General features: G+C 42.7%; 1 long non-coding RNA gene across 1 annotated transcript; it reads right to left on the minus strand.

The window, feature by feature from the left end:
• Positions 1-7,819: 7,819 nt before the first annotated feature.
• LOC135972498 (uncharacterized) lies at positions 7,820-21,979 on the minus strand. Its single transcript, XR_010588958.1, has 5 exons — positions 21,859-21,979; positions 21,058-21,130; positions 12,561-12,705; positions 12,219-12,309; positions 7,820-11,366 (listed from the first exon to the last, which is right to left on the minus strand). It is a non-coding gene; the product is annotated as an uncharacterized LOC135972498 (long non-coding RNA).
• Between the last annotated feature and the right edge of the window lie 2,851 nt (positions 21,980-24,830).

The raw sequence follows: 24,830 nt of genomic DNA on the forward strand, positions 1-24,830 counted from the left end.
TGGCTTTGGAGCCTCACCGGACTTCAGCAGCTCAACTGCTGGAGCCCAAGTGTGATTCCGGTGCCAAACATTTGTCCGCACACAGTTCCCGTTCAGCTCAGACTCAGCTTTGTCAACATCCCTGTGATTTAGAGGAAGGCACTTGTCCTCCTAGCCCCACATGTGGAAAGTGTCCCATGTGAATGAAATCATACTGACTGCGTTTAACATGCTCCAAGTGAACACTGATCCTAGGACCCGGGAGAGACAGAAAGAATGGGGGAAAAAAAACATTCTACTGCTAATGATTTTCTAATGGGAAAGCAAAGTCACAAGTGTCATGGCTTCCTGTATTCTGCTTACAGGTGTTTCCAAAGCTGGCTCCTGATTATTACCACCTGCTGTTTGTTTTTGCCGGGATGAGTATGTTAAGAGATTAGATAATGCATCTTCTCCATTTGTTTATGTCCCATATGATGAGGAGAGTTTTTCAACTAGACCCTCTTCCTAGATGAAAATCCCCACACTGCACAGCCTCAATCAGAAGAACAATTACTTACACATTTATTAGCTATTGTAGCATACTGTATTTATTGTTCAAATTCAATATGTTGACACAGAAACACACACCCACGTTTTTGGCTTCCAGGACCTCACCAGGGCTTAGATTTATTAAAAAACAAAAAACAATTAAGACATGTGGTGATGTCATCAAGTTATCCCATAAGGATTATTTTTCCCAGGCTCATTTTCATAAAATATTCAAACTAGGTATTTGTCAATCAACGATAACAGCACATTCAACTCAATTGCAATTATTAATGTTTACAAAACAAGCAATAAATCAGCCACATATGATAGTTCAACAACTCTAGTTCCTTGCCGCCCTGGATACCATGTCCCCATCCCTGTCTAACCCCTCGCCCACTCAACTCCACATCCCAATTCCCTTCCCATGATGCTCCTTCTCCCCCCATATCCTCACTATCCTCCATCAGCTCTTCATTCTAGTCTCTCCCCTCCCCCTGTCCCCTGAGTTCCTTTTTCTGGTCTCCCCTGTTGCCACTCCCAAGGCCTGGTTCCTCACCCCTATGCATTCCATTCAAGCTGCTCCTCCTCCACACCTGACCACCAGCAGCAGCAGCATTGTGAGCACAGGAGAGAATCTCCCTGCCCTTAGTTCCTGTGCCCAGGGCCGCATCAGTCTCCAGAAGCTAGGAAAAGCAATTGCAGGGAAAGCCCTGCAGCCCTGGGCTAAAGCATGTTCAGTGCACACGGAATCTTCGGAGAATTTAACTGCCAAATTCCAACAAGTCTCTGTTGAACATGTGCAAACCAAGATTATCAGAGGCTCATAATTTAGCCAAATTTGGGCAGATTTTCACAGTGATGGCAAAAGGCACATCCCTGACACCAGAACAATTGTCCTGCCAAATTTCCAGTCCTTGCTCCAAAGCATGGAGGCTCTAGAGCTTCTCAACAAAACATATGAGAATTTTTAACATGAGCAGAACAACATATTTTCCCCATCCTTGCTCTGAGAAATGACTGAAACATTTTTGCTCAAGGTTTCACCCAAAAATTCAGTTTGAGGCAGATATGCAGCATAGAAAATTTTAGCCTGAGTGGTTGAAGTTTGGCAAAGTTATAAGCAACTGAAAAACAGGATCTTATAATAGGAAGGGTCAGGCAGCCCTAACTATTGGTAGTGCTACCTACACTGCTTATAACATCAATGGAAGCTTGCAATTGTGAGCAGAATATTGAAGTCAAGAGCTGCCCTGTGGATCTGAGAGGAAAATACAGCCTATAAAAAGTATTGCATGCAATACATGAAAACAAATCCAGATCTGTAAGCAGTGTACAACGGCATATTCAACACAATTAAATGCCGTATTTGGCACCTGAGCTCAATGAACATATTTGTGTATTTCAGTACTGAGGGCTTTTTTAGACAGTGTGACAATGTGCACTAACTGGCCCGTGAAGACCTTGCTAGCATGCACTAAAAGTTCCCTAGTGCATGGTAACATACAACTATGTGCATGCCAGCAGGGTATACATGGACCAGTTAATGCGCAACATGTTGGTACACTTTAGAATTCACTACCCTCTAGTATGTATTGCTTCATCATCTAGAGATACAAGCTGTAAGATGATGATTCACTTGGAAGGAACAGTTGATAAATTATTGCAAATTGAATTACCCTAGAATACATTTAAATTTCAAGTGAGAATTAATGAAAATGGGAGATTTTCAAACTAATCAAATATTTTTTTAAAACCTGTAAAGATGGGCAAAACACCCCTCATGTCTCAAAAAACACATAGGGGAAAAAAACAAAAACAAAGTGTAAGATAATATAAAAAGTAAAGCAGAAGAATTCTAATTAAACATAGGCCCAAACAAAAATCTAACATCTGGACACTCCAAACCCTGAGGAAGTTACAGTATCAAAATCCAGACTTTGCAGCTGCCTCATAACGAGTTGAAGCAAAACCCTGGATCTGAACACATCTGAATTTTGAAGACATTTGGATCTGGATTCAAACTTCACAGCTCTGGCCCATCTGTAACTATAATAAGCATGTCTTTGACATGTCTGATCCACTAACACATACTTGAGTTTTGTGGGGCACAAAAGAAAGGTGTTACCACACCATTCTCTTCATACCTGTAAGGAACACCAGAAAATTAGCCCAAGTTGTTTCTGCTTAAGTCGCAATCATGTATATTTGTATATATACGTATATTTGTAACTTTGCACACTGTGAGTAGTCCATTGAAACTAAGCTACATAAAATAAATCACACGTGCAAGTGTTTGCAGGATCTGTCCTAGGTTACAAGTCTGTATATGCATAAGGGTAGAGCTGTCTGAATAAAGGCTTTTTTGGTTAGCTAGCAATTCTGGGGTGGGAAAAAATTGTGTTGGTCAAACAAACTAAATACTTTGTTCTGACAAAAATAAAAATAAATCATTTTGATTTTGACCAAGTGTTTGATTTTTAAAAAACATTAAAGCAAATTTTGAAACAAACTTATTATGATCCAAAAACTCAAAATGTTTTATTTTGAAAGAGTAAAAATGAAATATTACAATTTTTAAAGTTTTTTTTTTCCGCCAAAACAATTTGCCGAAACCAAAACAAATTCGTGAAACATTTCAGTCTCATCGAAACTGCATTTTTTGTCTAGCTCTTAGTCTAGGTAACCTAGTGCTTCTCTCACTCTGGTACGTGTATAGCATTACTCATTTGTGATAAGCACAATGGAAACATTAAACATCACCTATTGAATTAAGCTTCTCTTTATAGTGTGTGTTTTCTCACACAAGAGTCAGAATTCTCAACACTGTTTCTAAGCCTTTTCAAAAAATCTTGAAGATATGTGGTATTCACCAAAATATTTTCAATAGTAAGATAAGAACCTTTTCTGTTTGAACAGAAATATGAGCAAAGAACACTTCCTTGTTTCCTTGTTTACTGTCATACAGATCCATTCATCCTGTCACGCCAGAGATGAAAACAAAGCTTGTTCAAGTGTGGTTGGATTCTTTTTAAAGCCAATTATTTCACAGAGTGGGTGAACTACACTCGTGCCATAAAAAATACTTCACAAAACACAAAAGACTAATCATAGAGCTCAGAGACTAACAAATTCTGTCCAAAAATTAAATCCATAAAATCTGAACCCCACTGTAATATGTGTGGGACACACAGGTACACTGCTGAGAGAGCCTGAACTTTATTATCTGCCCCAATCTCCTCAGAAGGGTGACCATAGTTTCAAAGGGGTGATACTACTGTCACACAATGTGGGTGAGTATCCACCAAATCCAGTGGTTGCTCTTCCCCCATCTCCACCCTCACTCCCATTCCTGAGTATACAGAAAGCTATGCCTGGGATTCTCTTTTCATTGCTTTGATCTCTCGTATGGAGAAAACATGCCAGTCAAAACCATGGAGACCTGCCAAGTATTTTTGGTATTTGGAGGATGCTTGGTGTTCATCTCTGCCTTTAAAGTGAAATTCAGTTCCTGTTGCAGACAGTTCACATAAGACTTAATGATGCTCACATTGGCCCAAAGAGTAAAATTCATGCTGTTGCAGAGACTTGTGGGGCCCAATCCTGCTCTTGTCGAGGTCAATAGCAAATCTCCCATTGACTTCAATGGGAGCAAAATAGGATTCTTAATGTGGGAGATTAAGTAGTGTGCAGACAGTATAAGAACTATACATCATTGATGCCTTCATGCCCAACTCCTGTGGGACTTAAATTGTGCATTGGTCTTGCTCTGGCTTTCTCCACAGGAATGAATTTCACCTTAAATGCAGAAATGGACTCTGAAGACTATCCCAAATGCTAAGAACACTCGGAGGGTGCTTGCTTAGATTGATTGTTTTCATTATACTAAAGAGCAAATAAGAAGGAAACCAATTTTCTACAGGCCAAAAAACTTTTGCCCCCTATTGAAGCATATAAGAAAAGCCTTTAAACACACACACACACACACACACACACACACACACACCGTAGTACTTGCTTTAAGAGGTTTTTTTTATGCCTGTTGAGAAAGATATGCATCAAGTAGTAGTGCCAATCACTCAAAAATCATGAACTGGACCCCAAAAAGAAATCTCATGATTTTGGTTTTAAAAATTGTGGGATTCTTCTATTTTTTGAGGATGCACATTTTTGGGACACATTTTTTAGCTTTTTTTTTTTTTTTTTGCAACCATAAAGGATGGACACTTTGATTTTTTTGAAGAAAGGTGAGATACTTGTATAATCTTTTGTCTCCAGGAGCTGGGGTTTAAGTAAAACATTACATATTGCAAGACTCATGATAAAATTCTGAGAGTTGGCAGCACTGATTAAGTGAGCCAAAACACCAGCAGAGAAATAATCTAATTCCTGTAGTCTCACCATACAGCACTGAAACCGTGTCAGAAGTATCAGCATGGAGAACCTCTTCTCGAATGTTGATTCAAAATGGGATTAGCACTGAACATAATATCCCCCTCCCCACCATCCTTTGGTTTATATAATAAGAGCTGGCAGCAGGTGCAGCACCAAAATAGACTTCAGATCATTTAGGCTGAAGTTCATGTCAAGGCACAGGTGTGTAAGTAATTTAAGTTTTGAGGTTTAAAGGAGGGCAAGGAACTAGCTATTGAGTGTTACTCCCAAGGGTCCTTTTACATTGGCACCAGTATGTTCAACCAAGTCAGCACAAAGGGATTGGATTATTTCAGAACTGAGGAGAAGGAGCCAGTACATTACTTGATTGCACGAGGCGAGACTCTTTTCACTGAAGATCAGGTAAGACGAGTGAAATTTAGATCCTCAGTAATCATGATCAAGGTAATAGGATAACATGCATCTGCTCTCACTGGAGACTGCTACTGTAGCCCTTAACTATCCTTTGCTCATTGAAACATGAAGCAAAACATAGGGTTACTGTTCTATGTATTAATAGTTAAGTTGCCTACTTTTCAAACTAGCAATGCTTCATGAGTGATGTGGAAATTAGGGGAGGGGAATGCCTCCTTTCAAATGTATCACTCACCCCTTGTATCTGCAGCCATTTCATTTACAAGATGAATAGATGCAATTAAAGTGGATAGCAGATCTAAAGTTTAAGACAGTGGCAGCAGAATGGATGCCAATTCATGTCATATAATGAGTGATATCTCAGAAGACTGGTAATGAGATATGGTGCTTTTTACGTCTAGCTCAAAGTCATCTCAGCCCAATTCCAAATGGACAGATTCCCTGGCATAAAAGCTATTATAACTGTCAATACTAACTGACATCCTTGTTAGCAATTTCAGCAGAGAAACCTAGAACTTAATGATCCTAGAGACTGAGTTACCCTCTTAGCCTTAGAAGTGATCCGACTGTTTAGGACTGAGAATAATTGATAAGACAGTAAGGGGAAGTTTGCTCTGCCATTGGATCTGCGTTTCCACTACTGGTACCGCTCATGAGCACTCAAAAGAAAATACATAATAGTGCATTATGTCTACACATTTAAAAAAATCAGTATTGGAGCTTGAAAAGTGACAGAAACGCCAATATGAAACCACAATAAATAGAACAATACAGACTCAAACAAAACGTAACCCACTCAGGCATTTCAACCACAGTGGGCTCGTGACTAAAGCACTGGGGACTCAGGAGACACAGATCCTGTTCCCAGTTCTGCCACTGGCCCTGGCTAAGTCACTTCACCTCTCTGTGCCTCTGTTTCCCCATCTGTAAAATAGCAATGATACTTACCTCCTTAGTAAAGCAATTTGAGGTCTACTAGCTGTTCAAAGCTAAGTATTACTAATTGTTTACTAGAATATGGTAGCTGACTCTTATTCCAGACGTTGTGCCAAATTTCACATTGTGTAATTAAAGTACAAAAAAATCTAATTATTCAGTGTATCCAGATACACAGGACTGGCTGAGCAGTGCTCAGTGCAGAGCTGGCTTGGAGAAGTGCAAATGTGGCATTATAGCACTACTGTGGTTCTCTGGTTGTGGGGCACTTTGGCCACCTTTGTAAGTTAGAGCAGCTTCATAGCTACTCTAAACTAAGCCTGTTTGCTTATGGTCCTAATGGTTGGTTCCAGCAGCTGGGAAAACTTGGAGCACAGATTTCAGAGGGGTAGCCATGTTAGTCTGTAGCAGTAAAAACGATGAGGACCCAACCACATCAGCCACACCCTCAAGGGCTCTTTCAACTGCATATCTACCAATGTGATATATGCCATCATGTGCCAGCAATGCCCCTCTGACCATTGACCAAACCAGACAGTGTCTACACAAAAGAATAAATGGACACAAATCAGACATCAAGAATTGTAACATTCAAAAACCAGTAGGAGAACACTTCAATCTTCCTGGACACTCAATAGCAGACTTAAAAGTCGCCATTCTTCAACAAAAAAACTTCAAAACCAGACTTCAACAAGAAACTGCAGAACTGGAATTAATTTGCAAACTTGACACCATCAAATTAGACCTGAATAAAGACTAGGAGTGGCTGGGTAACTACAAAAAATAATATTCCCTCTGTTGATATTCATCCCTTCTTGTCAACTGTTGGGAATGGGTCACATCCACCCTAACTAAATTGGCTTCATTAGCACTGACCCCCCCACTTGGTAAGGCAACTCCCATCTTTTCATGTCTTGTATATTTATACCTGCTTACTGTATTTTCCACTCCAGGCATCTGATGAAGTGGGTTATATCCCACGAACACTGATGCCCAAATAAATTTGTTAGTCTCTAAGGTGGCACAAGGACTCCTCGTTATTTTATTATTATTATTATTATTATTATTATTATTTGAAGCACAGAGATGCTCCAGCCATGGCCCCTATGCTGGGCACTGTGAGGAGGGGTTAGCCCACATCAACTGGAGATTCCACTTAGGGGGTATGATCCTGCACCAATGAAGTCAGCAGGAGTTTTGCTATTCACTTAAGCAGAATCAGGATTGAGACCATGCTAAAAGGAATTCCCAAATAGCTAATTAAACTGGATTTATGATGCCTTTGCTCAGTCAATTCAGCACAGAGGGAATTTAGCAGACCCAATAATTGTCCCAGAGTTGTTCTGCACATTAAAATATTTATCTTATTTCATACATGCCAGGCTGAAAACAAGTCAAGAACACTTATTAACACTTATTGAAATAAATACACAAGCAACATCTGAGTAGTTTGGCAGATTTCTAATTGTAATCACACAAACCAAATGGAATTTATTGCTTCTTTCAGGCTAAGATTTTGGCTACAGTGTTTACTATTCAAAAGGTGCAGAAAAGGAATAGTAGTGCAGTGAGGTTAGGTAGATGCTGCCCTGCTAAATAACCCTTTTCTAGGGAAACTCTCACAGATTCTGTACAAAGGACACCTGGTCACAATGATCCCAAATCCACTCCTGAAAGATTCCTTACAGGGTCTGTGTTGTGGACAATTCCATAGCATTCCTCAAGGTCAGTGAGAGTTAAATTTAGTAAGAGAAAATAGTCTGCGTTAAAAAAAAATTCCCCTTCAAAGTTCTTCTGTTAAAGTGTGATTTTCATACTGGAGTCCCTCAACAGGAGAATATCCTGCCACTTGTCCCAAGGATCCAACTTCCAGAAAGAAGCCTCTTACCTTAATTGACCATTTTAAAAAGTATCCCTCAGCTTTCTAGTGCAGTTTTATTTGACTGGCAATTAAAGGCATCCACTGCTAGGCGACCAATCTTTGTTGATCTCTTGGGTGGTCACTTAAGACCGATTTCTCTATATTTATATGCAAAATAATTTAGCTGGCCCATCTTTTTCTATATTCCATTTGTAATTTATTATCTGACATTTTTGTGCTTAGATAAGAACTTATTCCCTGACAACCATAATCCTACATTTGTGATATTGCATTGTGTTGCCATAGAAATTAACATAGTGTTACAAATACAGCATTATTACAACTTGATCCAATGAGCTAGTTGGAAGATGCTATGGACTGGAAAGGAGCAAAAGTCTATTAAACACAGATACCAGTAACTAACAAATAGGGCAAGAATGGTTTTCAGAAAGATGTGACTGCATTGTAAGTGGATTTGGGTGACAAATTTGACACAATTGTAATGTTTCCTCTATTATGAGTCGTATTTTATGGCTTGATCCTATTCTGGCAAAAATCCCAATGATTTTAATAATGCAGAATCAGGACTTTAAAGAAAAAAGGTCATATTCCAAGATGAAAAAGAATTTGGAGAGATTGTGAGCAGTGGAATACCCATTAATGGTCCTTTGGATAGCCTACTTCTCCTAGAAAACTGTCACTATCTTTTAAAAGCAGCTAGCTAGACATAGTGTACGCATATTGTTGAAAAGCACCCAGACATATTTCATACATCCATAATGATCAATCAACTCAGACATGAGTTCTTGGAGGGGAGGCAAAAAACAGTAACGGGTGGAAGGAAGAGATTAACAAGAAGTAGTGTCGCCAACTTTCTAATAGAAGATAACCGAACATCCCTGCCCCACCCCATCTCTGAGGCTCTGCCCCCGCTCACTCCATCCCCCTTCTTCCATAGCTTGCTCTCCCCCACCCTCACTCACTTTCACTGGGCTGGGGCAGGGGGTTGTGGTGTGTATGGGGGGGGGTGAGGGCTCCGGCTGGGGGTGCGGGCTCTGGGGTGGGGGCAGGGATGAGGGGTTTGGGGTGCAGGAGAGGGCTTATGGGTGGGGGAGTGGGTTGGCTTGGAGGGGGTATGGGGTGCAGGCTCTGGGAGGGAGTTTGGGTGTGGGAGGGGCCTCTGGACTGGGGCAGGGGATTGTAGTGGAGGAGGGGGTGCGGAGTCCTGGCGGCGCTTACTACGGCTCCCAGGAAGTAGTTGCCACGTTCCTGGGGTCCCTAGACGCATGGGTGGCCAGGGAGGCTCCGCAGAGCCACATGCTGCCCTCACACCCACAGGTACCCCCCATGCAGCTCCCACTGGTCACAGTTCCCGGCCAATGGGAGCTGTGGACCCGGCACTTGGGTGGGGGTAGCACGTGGAGCCTCCCTGTGCCTACGGGCCACAGGGATCTGGTGGATGCTTCCGGGAGCTGCGCAGACCCAATGCAGATAAGAAGCCTGCATTAGCCCCGGGCCCTCGCTGCACCGCTGACCAGAATTCTAACGGCCCAGTCGCCGGTGCCGGCTGGAGCCTCTGGGGTCCATTTTTGACCGGGCATTCCGGTCAAAAAATGGACACCTGGCAACCCGAGCAAGAAGCCCTGAATATGGTTGAAGTCACTTCAAAATGGAACTGATGGATGGGGAGTGGGCATCCCAGGAAATATTATTTTGCAGTGAAACTTCAACTTCTAACCTATTGTGGGCTAAACCAGATCACTGTGTAGTGAAGTATCCTTTTAAACAAGAGGAGCAATAGAACAGTAGAGTTAGAATTCTGAAAATTTCCATTGAAGTTAGGATTTCACAGTTGGACTACAAATGTTGGTTCTTAGAATGTAGGGCTCCTGAAACCCTGCCAAGTAGGGCAGAATGTATCCAACATGGCCTTGAGGAAGGAAAGTTCTGAGCTAAGAGAGAGAAGTTTCGAGGGTTAGTTGACTCTGTCTGAAATAACACATGAGTTGTTCTCAGGTGGGGAAGGAAAGGCAGACCAAAAGAAATGGGAAGGATAGGACAGAAAGTAACTAGGCAAAGAGAAGAATAAAAAGGCAGAATGGAGAAAAAAAGTTTAAAATGTATTTATGTGCCTGAGGGAAGAGACTGCACACTGAGAAAATGTAGGGATAAAACCAAACAGGCTTTTACCTGCAGAACACTTGAGAGAAAAACAAATGGAAACAATAATTTACTAAGTCCCGAATTCTGTTGTCATTAAAATGGAGCTCAGAGCAGGCACATCACCTTATAGATATGCAGTTTTGACACTAGCTAAAGTTATATCAGACATTAGCTGTGACCCTCCCTCTGGCACAGAAACATAAGCTCCTGCAAACTCCACGAGTCCAACACATAAGGTGAATTTACAAAATGCTATGCCAGTTAGGATTGGCTGCAGAGCTGAACTGTATTGTCACATGGCTTTGAGACCTTAAGATGAAATGGAACTAGATGAATGAATGGATATTTGGGAGCTCAATAACCCTGTCATACAGTGAGATACAATGTAAACTAACAACAACAACAAGGATGTGCTGTATGCGTATTAGATTAAACGTGGTCAGTAAAAACTATTCCCCATTATTTTACAGGGAGTGTGCTCAGAGTGGCATGCTATATCATGTTCTCTCGTCATGCCCAGCCAGGAGGAATGCGTATAAGCAGACTAAACAGGGTTTAGACTTTAATATTCTGTCAGACTCCCTTGCAGGTAGTGCTGGGTGTGCCAGGCAAGTATTTAGCTAATAACAGACATAATTGGAAAAGATCTATTAGAACACTGAGTCTATGATGCTAAGTACAGGATTTAGGGACTGACCCGAAGACCACTGAGGTCAGTTGAAAGATGTCCATTGAGTTTAACAGGCTTTGAAGGACATATCAAATCCACGCTTTGTCTTAGGGTTAGTCTATACTTCTGTGCTACATTGGTGCTTTCCCGTCGACTTAATTACTCCCCCTCAATGAGAGATGAAAGCTATGTTGACAGGAAAGCGTCTCCCGCTGATGTAGCATGGTGTAGACACCACTTTAAGTAGATGTTACTGATGTTGCTCAGAGAGATGGCTTTTCACCCAAGATGAAGAAAATAAATAAATGGAAGGATTATTCTTTACAGATACAACAGCTGTGTTATAGTTCAGCCATGGAGGAGGATTCAGATGCCCATTCATACATAATGGTCACAGTTGGAGCAAATTGGCATTTGGAACTAAGGAAAAGAAATGATAAAGTAATTAGCATGCATATATAGCAGCATTCCTCAGCAGTTCTTAAAGTGCTTTACAAAGGTGAGTGGCATAGGGAAACCAATGCACAGGGAGGTTAAGTGAGTCAATGCTGGAACCAGGAATAGATCCCAGGTCTCTTGGCTAACAGTTATTGAATCATTTGGCAAAGTATGTAGGCCATTTGTTGACCAAAAGGAGATGCAGAGAAAGTAGATAATAATTTAGCGTGAAGACTACAGATCAGTCACTGAGATAGGTAGGTCTGCTGTATGCAGGTGGATTACATATTTTTGTAATATTTCTTTTTTCTGCAATTAACTATTTCTTCCCTGATCTAGAGGATTCCAGGGTACAGGGCCTAGCTATTTACAGTAATCACTTACCATACCGGTATAATGTGGAAAAAATTGGAATAAGCAAATTCAGGAGAGATGAAAACTGTGTTATGAATGCCTAATGGACAGTATAAGAATCTATTGGCTAGATTTTGAAAGATCTGTTATATCAGTGTAAATTTGGAGAAACACAAGTGAAACTAATTGTTATACTGGATTTAATTTGGTGTAACAGAGATCAGAATCTGGCCCTGTGTAAATAAATGATCCCTCTGAATGACACAATAAGTTTTTTTAATTAAAGAGAAACCAAAACTGGAACAAACTACTTATCTGGAAACCACCTCCCCTACCGGAACTGTAAGGGTGTGGATGAAATACAACTTGGTTTGAAACCACGCGTGGTTCTGGTTTTGCAAAATCAAAACCCAAATAATGAGATTCTGCAAAATAAAAAGCACCCCTGGTATTAGCACAGAATACATATGATTGACTTACCTCTCTAAAGGTATGATGCCTAGGGATACAAATTATTGCAGATTTCTTCTGGCATATTTTTTTAAGAGTAGGCAATCCATGAATGAAACAACTTATTAAGAAAGAAAAATAAGAGTTAACTACAGGGCTATTAGAAAGTTTAAATTCTTATTACCATCTGGTATCCAATAAGAGAAATTTGTAGTAAATGGAACTGTGAGTATAATGTGAAGTTTTGATTTTACCTAAACTAATGTCTGTGTAACGTTTGGGAAATGTAAAAGCTCTATTTTAGTGCCATTCATAAAATGAACAATTAAAGATATGCTGAATGTCTAGATATTAGATAATACATTACAGTACCTGGTATATAGTGTGCTGTAGTGGTTAGACTAAACAAAGGACTTGAGACAAGGGTTCACTTCTCAACTCTGCCAATGACACAATGTGTGACATGGAGCTCTGATTTCTGCCTCAGATGTATCCTCTGATGGGTTACTTTGAAAACCTTGGGGGGGAAAGCATAATGAGTGCAAAGTATTAAGGCTAAAGTATTACAGTCACTCATGAAAAGTGAATACAACTTAGATTTTCACTGGTTAATAGGTGCTTTCATTGGAACAAAGCAAAAATGAAACAACCTATTAGACACTTCTTAGTGCAAACAATATTTCCCTCTTCATCTCTGACATTCTTGCAAGGCAGTTTGATTGGATGGCATGTAAGCCTTGCCACTGCACTACAGGTATGTGCAGATATCTATTCCTCTCTGTCTTGGCCTAGTGCCAATGGCTCAAAATTGTTAAGTAGCTAGGAGGAAGACAAAACCTGCCTAGTTTTGCATGAGAATGGGTGTGATATAATTTGTTAAAAGATCTCTCGTTCTTCCTTTTGTCCTTCTTGTCATCCAACAATTGCTTTGATATATCCCCAGCCAAAAGCCTGTGTGATCTTTTACATTATATTCTTTTCTCATTTACACTGACTTCAAAAATGGTTTGCAATACTGTATTTCATCAGTTCCCCACACTTTTGTCTCTCTTTTTATAGTGGGTAGAAGAGAGAACAGATTTTTCTTTCCCTTGCTACATCAAAAAGAACTAGGACAATGGAGCTTCTTTTATAAACTGAAAATATGCAGAGAATCCAGAAGGTGTGCTAATGTTGCTTGAACTAGGAATGTTTCTTATAACAGAAAATGAGAGAGCTTACACATGAGCAAGCCAGAGATCCTAAATATGATAACGTTAAGAGTTATTCCACTATGCAGGTAGAACGTAAGGTTACAAGGTTTCTAAATACTGCGGATGAATATATTGCTGTTCCAGTTAATGTGCAGTCGCATTCATTTAATGATTTTAAAGGTATGTTCTGTGTTGGGAATGGATTTCCTGGTTCCTCAGTTTCTGACATAAAAGTTTCTGTTGTAACTGAAACAGATTGAGCCAGGTAAATTTTCAGTTAAGAATATGTGTGGAGATGCTGAAAATGTTTGCCTCCATCATGCCAAATGGCCCTTTTCCATGTTGTAACCTCTGCTAGAAATGTCAATTTGCTATATTTTCTTTTTTTTTTTTTTAATGTACATGTGAGAATCTGCGGCTCACAAAGCACTGACCAAGGCCAAGTATCGCAGAAGGAAATTCAGTGCAAGCTTTATCAACAATGCATCTCAGTCCTGCTCCACATCACCTCTGTTGTTCCAAGCTCTTGAGCAAAGGTTGTCAGTCACAATCAGTCATACCATATTAAATTATGTAGGCAAATGTGTGGTCAAATGCTAATTAGGAGGCATGGGAAGGCACATGCTTGGGAAGTTTGTGTCTGAGTAAATGCAAATTTGCAATTTTTTTTATTAGAGGATACTTGTCAAGTATTGGGACAGATGGTGCATAACAGGACTCGGCAGGAGTTAATGGTGGCATAGTCTGCACCAATACAGTGAATGGTGTAATATGAAAACCTAGACAGAACTTTATCTGCACAAGTCTCCTACTGCACAGATGGCTTCTCCTCCTCCAATCCCCCACCCAACTAGTTAGCCATGCCACAAAGCTCAACCAGGTGATGTTCATATGAATTGACTTTTGCAGGCTTGAAAAGAGTGGGAATCCCATTGGCTTTCCTCCTATCTTTCTGAGATATTTGGACATCACTACTCTCACTCCTTTGTGTCACTGAGCAGAGGGAGGTCTGACATGACCCTGGATTTACATGCCCACCTGAAATGATTCCAGGAGCACACCTATTCGGGAAAAAAAACTTTCATCTTAATTAGCGTAGCTATTTCATGGGTTCTGTTCACACTGAAAGATCAACACCCTGTACATATTTGCAGACAGAAAAACAATTTGGCAATTTTTGGAAAACTAGTGAAACTATATCCAGTGTGATTTAAATTGCAAGTTAAAATAATTTAAAAATCAGTATTCATTCTGGATTGAAGAGATACCTCTTCTTTATCACTAAGAAGTTCTGCCTTAGAAATGTTCATCTGTAGCTTTTTAAACATTCTGCCTACAGCTATCTAGCTAAGATTTTAGTCTGCTTACCACTCTCAGAAGTTAAACTCCAATATTGTCACTGCAAATTGGTATAAAGGCACTATGCCTCTTATATGTTTTCTCTGTGACATTTATTTGAATTGCAGCATCCAAAGATGGTCATGACTGCTACTATGAAAGGCACGTTTGGGGGAATCTCACCTGATATGTGTCATAAGAGGAGGTTACTCACCCAGTGCAGTAACTGACGTTCTTCGAGATGAGTGTCCCTGTGGGTGCTCCGCTCCAGGTGTTGGTGCGTCCCTGTGCCTTTGCTCTGAGATTTTTATAGCAGTACTCGTACTGGCCACACATGCGCAGAGGCTGCCCCCCCCCCCGCTCTGAGTCTAGCTTAATAGTACGCATGCGTGGCCGGTCTCCTCAGTTCCTTCTCTACAACCGAGGCTACCCCAACTCCGAAGTAGAGGGGAGGAGGGTGGGTAGTGGAGCACCCACAGGGACACTCATCTCGAAGAACGTCAGTTACTGCACAAGGTGAGTAACCTCTTCGAGAGAGAGAGATGTCCCTGTGGGTGCTCCACTCCAGGTGACTTAAAAGCAGTGTGTCTCAAGGAGATAGGGACTTTGGATCTGATAGGAATGCCGTAGATAGTACAGCCCTGCCCAGACGTATATCAGAGAGAGGGTCTTGAGTAAGGGCATGGTGTTTAACAAATGTGTGTTCAGAGGACCAAGTGGCTGCTTTACAGATGTCAGCCAGGAGAACTTTGCGTAAGAAAGCTACAGAGGTAGCCAGAAATCTAGTGGAGTGAGTTCTGATGCCAGCTGGAGGTGTAACCTTCTTCATCTGATAGCACAACCGGATCCACTGAGAAATCCAGTTTGACAGTTGCTGGGTAGAAATCGGAGTCCCTTTGGAACGCTCCGTGATGGAGACAAAGAGTCTAGAAGAGTTTCTAAAGGGTTTGGTTCTATCCAAATAGAAGGACAAGGCCCTGCGTACATCTAATGTATGCATTGTGGCTTTGAACGAATTCGCATGTGGTTTCGGAGAAAAGGTTGGTAGGTGTATCGGCTCATTAATGTGGAATGAGGAGTGCACCTTTGGAAGGAATTTGGGGTGTAATCTGAGAGTAACCTTGTCCTTGAAAAATAGCGTATATGGTGGGTCTGCCATAAGAGCTGCTATTTCTCCTGCACGTCTGGCGGAGGTAATTGCCACTAAAAATGCTGTTTTCATCAAAAGGTGTAAAAGGGAGCATGTGACTAGGGGTTCAAATGGTTGTTGAGTTAAGCAAGATAGTACTAAATGAAGGTCCCACGGAGTGGTAGGTGGTTTAATGGCTGGGTATAGGGCTTGGAGTCCCTTGAGGAAACGTTTGGTGATTGGATGAGCAAAAACAGAGGTATCATCAATTTTGTCATGAAAGGTTGTAATAGCAGCTAAATGGACTTTGATGGAGCTGAAAGAAAGGCTGGATCGCTTAAGGTCCAATAGGTAGTCAAGTATGAGCGGGAGAGGTACCGACGTGGGACAAAGTTGTTTAGCTGAGCACTAATGTGTGAATCGTTTCCACTTTCGTAGATAGCTGGTGCGAGTAGATTGTGTTCTGATATGTAGGAGCACTCTTTGAACTTGTTCAGAGCAATCTAGTTCGTTTTGGGAGAACCATGTAGGAACCAGGCTTTGAGGTGAAGCATGGACAGGTTGGGGTGGAGAAATCAGCCGTGTTGCTGTGATAGGAGGTTCGGGATGAGAGGCAATGAAATTGGGCCATGACGGGGCAATCAGGATCACCTTGGCACGGTCTGTTCGTATTTTTATCAGGACTCTGTTGAGAACCGGTATCGGGGGAAACGCATAGAGTAAGTTTTGATGGAATCATGAATGCGTCTCCCAGGGAATGTTTGCCCAGTCCCGCTCTGGAGCAAAAGTCGGGACATTTCATGTTTTTCGCAGTTGCAAAAAGGTCTATGGTTGGGGGACCCCAAATGCGGAATATGTTGTAAATGGTTCTCTCATCTATCTCCCATTCGTGATCCCAGGGAAAGCGTCTGCTTAGTTCGTCCGCTGTGGTGTTCATCAGTCCGGGAAGATAGGCAGCTGATATCCAGATGTTGTTCACAAGGCACCAATTCCAGAGCTTCATAGCCTCTGTGCAAAGCGAGTGGGAGCGAGCCCCTCCCTGCCTGTTTACATAGAACATGCATGCAATGTTGTCTGTCATTATGCGTACATGGTGATTCCTGATTAGTGGGAGTAAGTGACGGTATGCATTGCGTATGGCTCGAAGTTCTAGGACATTTATGTGCAGAGAGGTTTTGGTTGAAGACCATAGTCCCTGGACTGTGTAGTGAGACATATGTGCACCCCATCCTGTCAGAGATGCATCGGTAGTCAGTATGAGGGATGTAGCCTCCTGAAGAAAGGGGACTCCAGAGCAGAAGTTGGAGTGAACTGTCCACCACAGTAGAGAATCTTTGACTTGGAAGGGTATGGAGAGAGTCTTGTTTAGAGAGTGCACATTCGGTCTGTAAACCGTGGCCAACCATGCTTAGAAGCACCTCATGTAGAGTCGTGCATTTTGGACCACAAAGGTGCATGAGGCCATGTGACCTAGTATTTGTAGACAGTCTCAGGCAGTGACCTGGGGACTGTTGCGAAGTTTTGTGGCCAGTAGGCTTATGGAGTTGAAGCGGTCGGGTGGGAGAGATGCCAATCCCATCCGGGAGTCGAGGTATACTCCTATGAACTCCAGATGTTGTGTGGGGCATAATGTGGATTTGTTTCTGTTTATTTGCAGGCCTAGAGATAGGAAACAATCGATGGTAAGTCGCGTGAATCGGAGAGCTTCGTCCAACGTTGAGGCTTTGAGGAGGCAATCATCGAGGTAAGGAAATATTACGACCCCTTGTTTCCTGAGGTAGGCCGTGACTATGGCTAGGATCTTGGAAAAAACACGGGGGGCCGTGGACAATCCGAAGGGGAGAACCCTGTATTGAAAATGTGTTGAGCCAAGGGTAAAATGTAGGAAGCATCTGTGGGCCGGGTGTATAGGCTTCCTGTAGATTGAGGGCTGAAAACCAATCACCCTGCTCCAGCGCTGGGATTATGGTGGTGAGAGTAACCATCTTGAACTTTTGCTTTTTGACAAATTTGTTGAGCCACCTGAGGTCGAGGATTGGTCGCCATCCCCCCATTTTCTTTTCTGTTAAGAAATAATGGGAGTAAAAGCCCTTCCCTTTGTGTCATTCTGGCACAATTTCTATTGCTCCCAGTTGAAGGAGATGTTGCACTTCTTGGTGGAGTAGTTGCTCGTGAGAAGGGTCCCTGAAGAGGGACGGGAAGGGTTGGTGGGTGGGAGGCAAGGCGAGGAAGGGGATGGCATATCAAATTGTAACGACCTCTATAACCCACTTGTCGGAGGTAATGTTCTGCCATTGATGGGAGAATGGTCCTAGGCGGTGTCCAAAAATAGGTGTGCTGGCTGAAGTGGGAACACTGTTTTCTGAACCCTCAACCAAGACTTCAAATCTGCTTATTAGTTGGAGGGGGTTGAGGCGCCCCCACAGAATTGGGACGATGACGCTGGAATCTCGGTCTCTGGCATTGCTGTTGCTGTTGTTGCTCCTGTGCTCTGTGGAAGTGTTGTGTATATGTGGGGTAGCGTGGGCGTTGGTAAGGTTGATATCTATATTGTCATCTTCTGGTTGTAGGTGTCTGGAAACCTAAGGACCGGAGGGTTGCCCTTGAGTGTTTCACTGAGTGAAGCACGTCGTTCGTGCTGGAAGCAAAAAGTTTTTCACCGTCAAAGGGAAGATCTTCAATCGTACTCTGGACCTCTCAAGGAAAGAAAGAGGAAGAAAGCCAGGAACCTCGGCGCATGACCACTGCTGTGGCGGTCGATCTTGTTGCAGTATTGGCTACATCGAGGGCTGCTTGAAGAGCGGTACGTGATATGATCTGTCCCTCGGAAACCAGAGCTGTGAATTGTTGTTTTTTCTGTTCTGGGATGTCATCAATAAAGTCCATGAATTTATTATAGTTTCTGTGGTCATATTTTGCAAGAACTGCAGTATAATTAGCTATATGAAATTGTAACGCTGAGGATGCATATACTTTACGACCAAAGAGGTCCAAGTGTTTACTTTCCTTGTTGGCCGGGGTGGAGCGGGAATACTGTTGTTTGGTCCTTTGGTTCGCTGCGTCTACTACCAATGAGTTTGGCGCCGGATGGGCAAAAAGGAATTCAGAGCCCTTAGAAGGGATGAAGTACTTCCGGTCCGCTTGTTTACGGGTAGGTAGGCTTGTAGCTGGAGTCTGCCAGATGGACTTAGCATGTTCTAAAAGGGCTATGTTGATTGGTAATGCAACCCTAGAGGAAGAAGAGGGCTGTAGGATGTCCGTTAACTCATGCTGTTGTTCAGGTACTTCTCCAAGTTAATTCTCAAGTCACTGGCAACTCTTTTAAAAAGGTCTTGGAATTTTGCATAGTCATCTGACGGTGTTGGAGGAAAGGGAAGTAAGGCTTCTTCAGGCGTTACCTCCAGCTCTACTGGAATAAGAACAGGACTTGGTTGATCCTGCAAGAGTGACGGTGCTGCCTGATGCCTTGTGTCATTGGCAGATTCGTCAGGTGGTGGTGCTACACTGGTGTTGCGCCTGGTTGAAGTGGAGTAGCGCGTATGTTCTCAAGGGTACGATGCCCATGGTGCCCAATATTGCCATGGTGGTGGGTAGGGAATAGGTGGTGCCATCCAGGGGTTCACCCCCCAGGGGGCAGGATCCTGAGAATAGGATGAGGTAGTTTTTCTATAACCTCTGTTGACTGAGGTCTCGGGATGGGAGTCTTGATACGGAGAAAAAACCTCCTGTGGTCCAGTTTCCTCCTCACTGGAGGAAGGCTGTTCAGACCCTGACTCAGCCATTGGAGAGAAACAGGCATTCAGCAGGGGAGACTGCAGGATAGGTGACACCAACAGATCTCTTGCCTGAGTAAATTGAAGTGCTGAGGCTCCTGCGTGAGGTGAAGGCTGTGCAGGAGGAAGTTGCAGTGAGGGAACATTCCTCTGAGTCGGGGTTTTGCTTCTTGGCTCACTGCCAATCAGCTCCGCGGGTGCCGGTGCTGTGGTCAGTGCTGGGAGGGCAACATCAGCCTGCAGGGGGTCAGACAGGTTGTGGAATGTCGGCACCACGTCCGTCGTGGTGCCGAACGGTGCCAGAAGAGAGGCAGGCAGCTGAAAGCCTGAAGCCTTGGCACCGGAGCTTCGCGCCGCTGCCGCAGCCTCAGGCAGTTTTCGCACGGTGCCGGAGGAGCCCGGCTCATCAAAGTTGCTCAGGCATGGAAACACAGGCAGGGAGACAGTTGATCTGCCTGAAGAAATCTTGTGCCTCATAACCTTCTTTGGTGAAGAAGGTTGCCCTTTTTTTGTAGATTTTTTTAGCTTTTTTGAGGCTTGGGGGCTGTGGCGGGCAGTGGAGCCGGAATCAGCGCCTGGGTCTGAAACTGACCCCAGAGATTTTTGAAGGAGGAACAGTTTGAGTCTAAGCTCCCTATCCTTCTGTGCCCTGGAACTAAGTTTGCTGCAGTGGGCACATTTTTGGGGAATGTGGGCTTCCCCCAAACATTTTATGCATTGTGAATGGCCATCTGACAGTGGGATAGCCTCCTTGCATGTAGAACAGCGCTTGAAGCCTGTGGAGCCAGGCATGTCTAAAGTGGCTGCGGTTGACAGGAATTTTTTTTTTTGTAACAGATAAAAGTGGTAACTAACTATACTAACAACAAACTAACTAACTAGAAGGCAATTGTAACTAGATGAAAGGATTTCTAAACGAGTCTGCTGAGCTCCGTCTCAGGCTGGGGACAGTAGAGAAGGAACTGAGGAGACCGGCCACACATGCGTACTAATAAGCTAGACTCAGAGCGGGGGGGGGGGGCAGATACTTCCAAGAAATCCCATAAAAAGACATTATGGAATAACCTCTAATGCATATTACTATTGAGTCTTTGTGTTACAATAGCACCTAGAATATGTGGGAAGCGAGTGAAGATTGTCAAGTAATTTAAAGTCAGGTATTAGTTAATATGGATATCATTATATTATAGGAAATATGCTTTAAAGTGCATGAGATACACTTCGTGAGATGGCCTCTTTCTAGGATGGTGGAAAACTATTTCCCCTGTTTTACTAAGCATATAATTAAAAAAATAAAAAATAAAAAGGGGAGTGGTGTTTCTAGATTTGCTCAGAACCATGTAGTGAAAGTTGATCAGAGGTTCATTGACTTGATAATGTAATTAATGGACCTGGAAAATTCCATTACAGTTAAAAGAATAAAAGATAAATTTTACCTTTTTTTTGCCCCTTAAATCCTACTGGCATTACTGTCCCTTTCAAGCAGAACAGTGTGCCTGTATATTGCACCTGGAAAAAACAAACAAAGCCCACTACAGCACCAGTAAACACTACAGCACCAGTAAACACTTCACCAGTGACTGCCAAGCCCATTTACCAGCACTCAGACTTCTCAGGCAAAAAGAGTTAATCCAAAAAAGTCAACTTCATATGGCAGGAAACTCAGAGTGGCTGAGGAATTGACCAGTCCGTAAGCCAAGGGAGACAACAGCATATAGAGCAGGGGATTTCCGTAGCCAACCTGGTAGTGTGGGAGCAATGCTATTTATTCCCAGGCAAAAAGAAAGCTCCAATGGCCCACTTCATGCCTGGTAGGCTGCAAACACCAGAAAGAATGTGAGCCACACAAATTTGCCCACGGATTGGTGGGTGGCTGCTTTATTGCAGCCTTTTGAGAGCATGACCATATCATTACTAACAAGGAGTCTGGTGGCACCTTAAAGACTAACAGATTTATTTGGGCATAAATTTTCGTGGGTAAAAACCTCACTTCTTCAGATGCACAAATAGAGGCAATCTTCTCCTGTAAGCCTGCTGGTTTTACTATGAGTTCACAGCTAGGGAACGTTCATTCTGGAGGCAAATAAATCCTATCCCTGTTTAGTTTCTGCTACTTCCATGTCATCCAATCTTATTTACTTTCTTGGAGTTTACCAAACCCACACCAGGAAGGCTATATCTAGTTACGTATATTTTATTGTTATTTTACAAAAATACATGAGGAGGTGACTACATACCTGTGGTGTTTAACATGCCCTACAAGCTCTTATTCCTGAGATTTCCAAACTCTACCCCAGCACTCAGGTTGAATCAAATTGATAGACAACAACATGGTGTCCTCTAAGGGACAGTCTCAAAATATGAATGAAAGATGTTAATCTGTTAGGGACTGTATAACAATTATGTTATGTCAGACACTTTATAACGATACCAATTACCTTGGGTGGTAGGATGGATAAAAGAAGAGGTAGTTCTTAATGAAGGCTCCTAGAAGGCATGAGAAGAATGCAATCCAACTGCAGGAAATTCTGGGTCTGACACAAGAACAACTTCATCTTGGTGTCCCTGGCTGTCAAAATAAAACCATGCTACTTGGTGTTAAATAAATAAATAAATAAATAAATAAATAAGTTTTGGCAAGGATATTAATGCAATTGACTTTGGCAAGAGCCACCCAAACAGAAGAAATGTGGTTTGAACATATGGGGGAGCATGGCTCTCCTATCATTAGTCTAAGACTTCTTTCTATCCCATCAAATGAAAAGCCATTAAATACAGTTTATTGAGAGATCAACTTTAGTGGTTACATCAGGGGACCAAAAGTGAAGAATCCTGAGTTCTATTCTTGATTTCACATCTAGCTTTCATCTGACTTTTGAAAATGTCACTGGTAGCCTCATCTTCAGAGGTATTGAGCAGTTGTGGATGCTTATCATCTCTGAAAAAATCAGGCCCTTAGAGGGGAATTTTCTAAGGACCTTTGGGTGCTCTGCAGAGAAGTAGGTGGTTAGCTTTGGGTGCTCAGAACACAAAGGGGATGTTTCAGAGCAGAACGTGGTTAGTGCTTGTTCGCTGAAAACATGCTCACTTTGCAGTCATGCCCTTAGCACCCAGTAAAACTTCATGGGCTCTTTTGAAAATCCTGGGAGCTCAGCCAACGTGGGTACAGCCAATTGCAGCCCCTTGGCTACTTATCTGGCTTCCCACTCCTGGAATTCTCAAATATCACTACTCTATGACATTGCTGTCTCACTAATTCAAGAAGCCTCAGTCTTCCCCCTCCCTTTCTAAAGTCTTCAAGATACTTCACCACTTCTCTGATACGGCATCTGCACACCTACTGAAACAGTGCAATGACCTCACCAGGACTTGAACTGGTGGAGAAGGCTCAGATACAGATGGGGCAAAGGGAACAGGAATTAGTCATTGTTTTTTTTTTAAAGTAATTATAAGGCAGGTTCTCTCATTCTGTAGTTGAGTGTGGCAGAAATAGGATTAAACCACGTAATGGGCAGACGCAAATATGCACTGTGTTGCCCATCTAGGAGCTCAGGTGGGAGCTGCACACCCAAAGGGCTTTCAGAGCTAGTGACTGGCTTTACCCAAGATGGCTGAGCAACCTGGATTTTCAAAAGAGCCCATGAAGTTTTACTGGGTGCTGATGGCACAATGGCAATGCATATGAGGTGCACATTATAGAATCATAGAAATGTAGGACTGGAAGGGACCTTGAGAAGTCATCTAGTCCTGTCCCCTGCACAGATGCAGGACCATGTAAACCTAGACAGGTGTTTGTCCAACCTGTTCTTAAAAACCTCCAATGATGGGGATTCCACAATCTCCCTTGGAAGCCTATTCCAGCCCTTACCTACCATTATAGTTGGAAAATTTTTCCTAATATTTAATCTAACTCTCCCTTCTGCAGATTACTTCTTATACTACCACCAGTGAACATAGAGAACAATCATCCTCTTAGAACAGTCTTCAAATATGTTAAGGGCTGTTATTAGGTGTCCCTTCCCCTCCCCCATTTTTATTTTCTCAAGCCTAAATGTGCCCACTTCTTTTAACCTTTCCTCATAGGCCAGGTTTTCTAAACCTTTTGTCATTTTTAGTAATGTACATATGCAAATGGGGCAATGGTAGGTAAGAGGGTAAAAAAGGACTATTTTCGACTCCATTACAGAGTCAGGATTTGGGGCAGGCATGGGTGATGACAGAAGATGAGAGGACAAGGGCTATCCTAATTGCATAGAGCCAGAACTTGATTATTATAATTACAGAACTGATCCTCCTCTTGGAAAAGCTACTGGGCAAACTCTCCAGGCCCATATAAAGCACAGGATGTGGCGTTAATGTGTAAACTGGATAAGTGCTGTGGTAGCAATGGCATAACAGAAGAGTCGTGGCATGATCTTGGATTCTACACCTGTGCTATTTGTGTGCAGTCATTAACAAAAGAGTATATTTTTTATATTTATTGACTTCCTTCCCCACCCTTGCCATCTCTTTGTTTACTTTTCTATCCTAGTCAGGATAGACCAGGCATGGCTCCTCCAGCACAGCCTCTCTTGTTTCCTCTTCAGCTCATTGCAAAGGGGCACAATAGACTCTAGGGACTGAGTCTATCTGTATGATGTGTGTCTCTGTAATGTTGAGGAAAATCCCCTGAGGCTCCTAGCCCACATTGTGAGAGTAAGGCCTCCGCTTCCTTTAAACCTCAGCCAGCACTTCCTTCCCATGTTACTTCATGATGCATCCAGGTTGACTCTTTTCTGCCTTCCCTATACTAGTCCCGTAAATCCTCAGTAAATCCACTCACCCACACACTTTCTCTCAAACGTATGTTTGGGGTGGATCCTAGCCTTGGGGGTTGACAGTTTTAAGGGTGCCCAACAATGAGGAGCTGCTGTTTCAGCAACTTAACTTGTGCCTCCTGGTGTAGACATGCCACTGACAAGACAATTTTGGAGCACTCCTTGAGGCTCCTTGGGCATTTATCCCCAAGACCAAACCCCACCATTTGGAAAGCTTAAGGCAGTGGGTGCTCAGACAACTTGGGCACAGCCAAAAAACACCGTCAAAACACCCTGGGTGCCCAATGCCTTCCTGATCCTTTTGATAGCTACCCAAATGAATATTTGAACCCATCCTCAAGCTTTTGGAAATGTTGATCTTAATTGCTCTTATGCCTCAGGGCCCCCACTTG

The sequence above is a fragment of the Chrysemys picta genome, chromosome 6 (assembly GCF_011386835.1).
Source record: "Chrysemys picta bellii isolate R12L10 chromosome 6, ASM1138683v2, whole genome shotgun sequence".
Lineage (NCBI taxonomy): Eukaryota > Metazoa > Chordata > Testudines > Emydidae > Chrysemys > Chrysemys picta.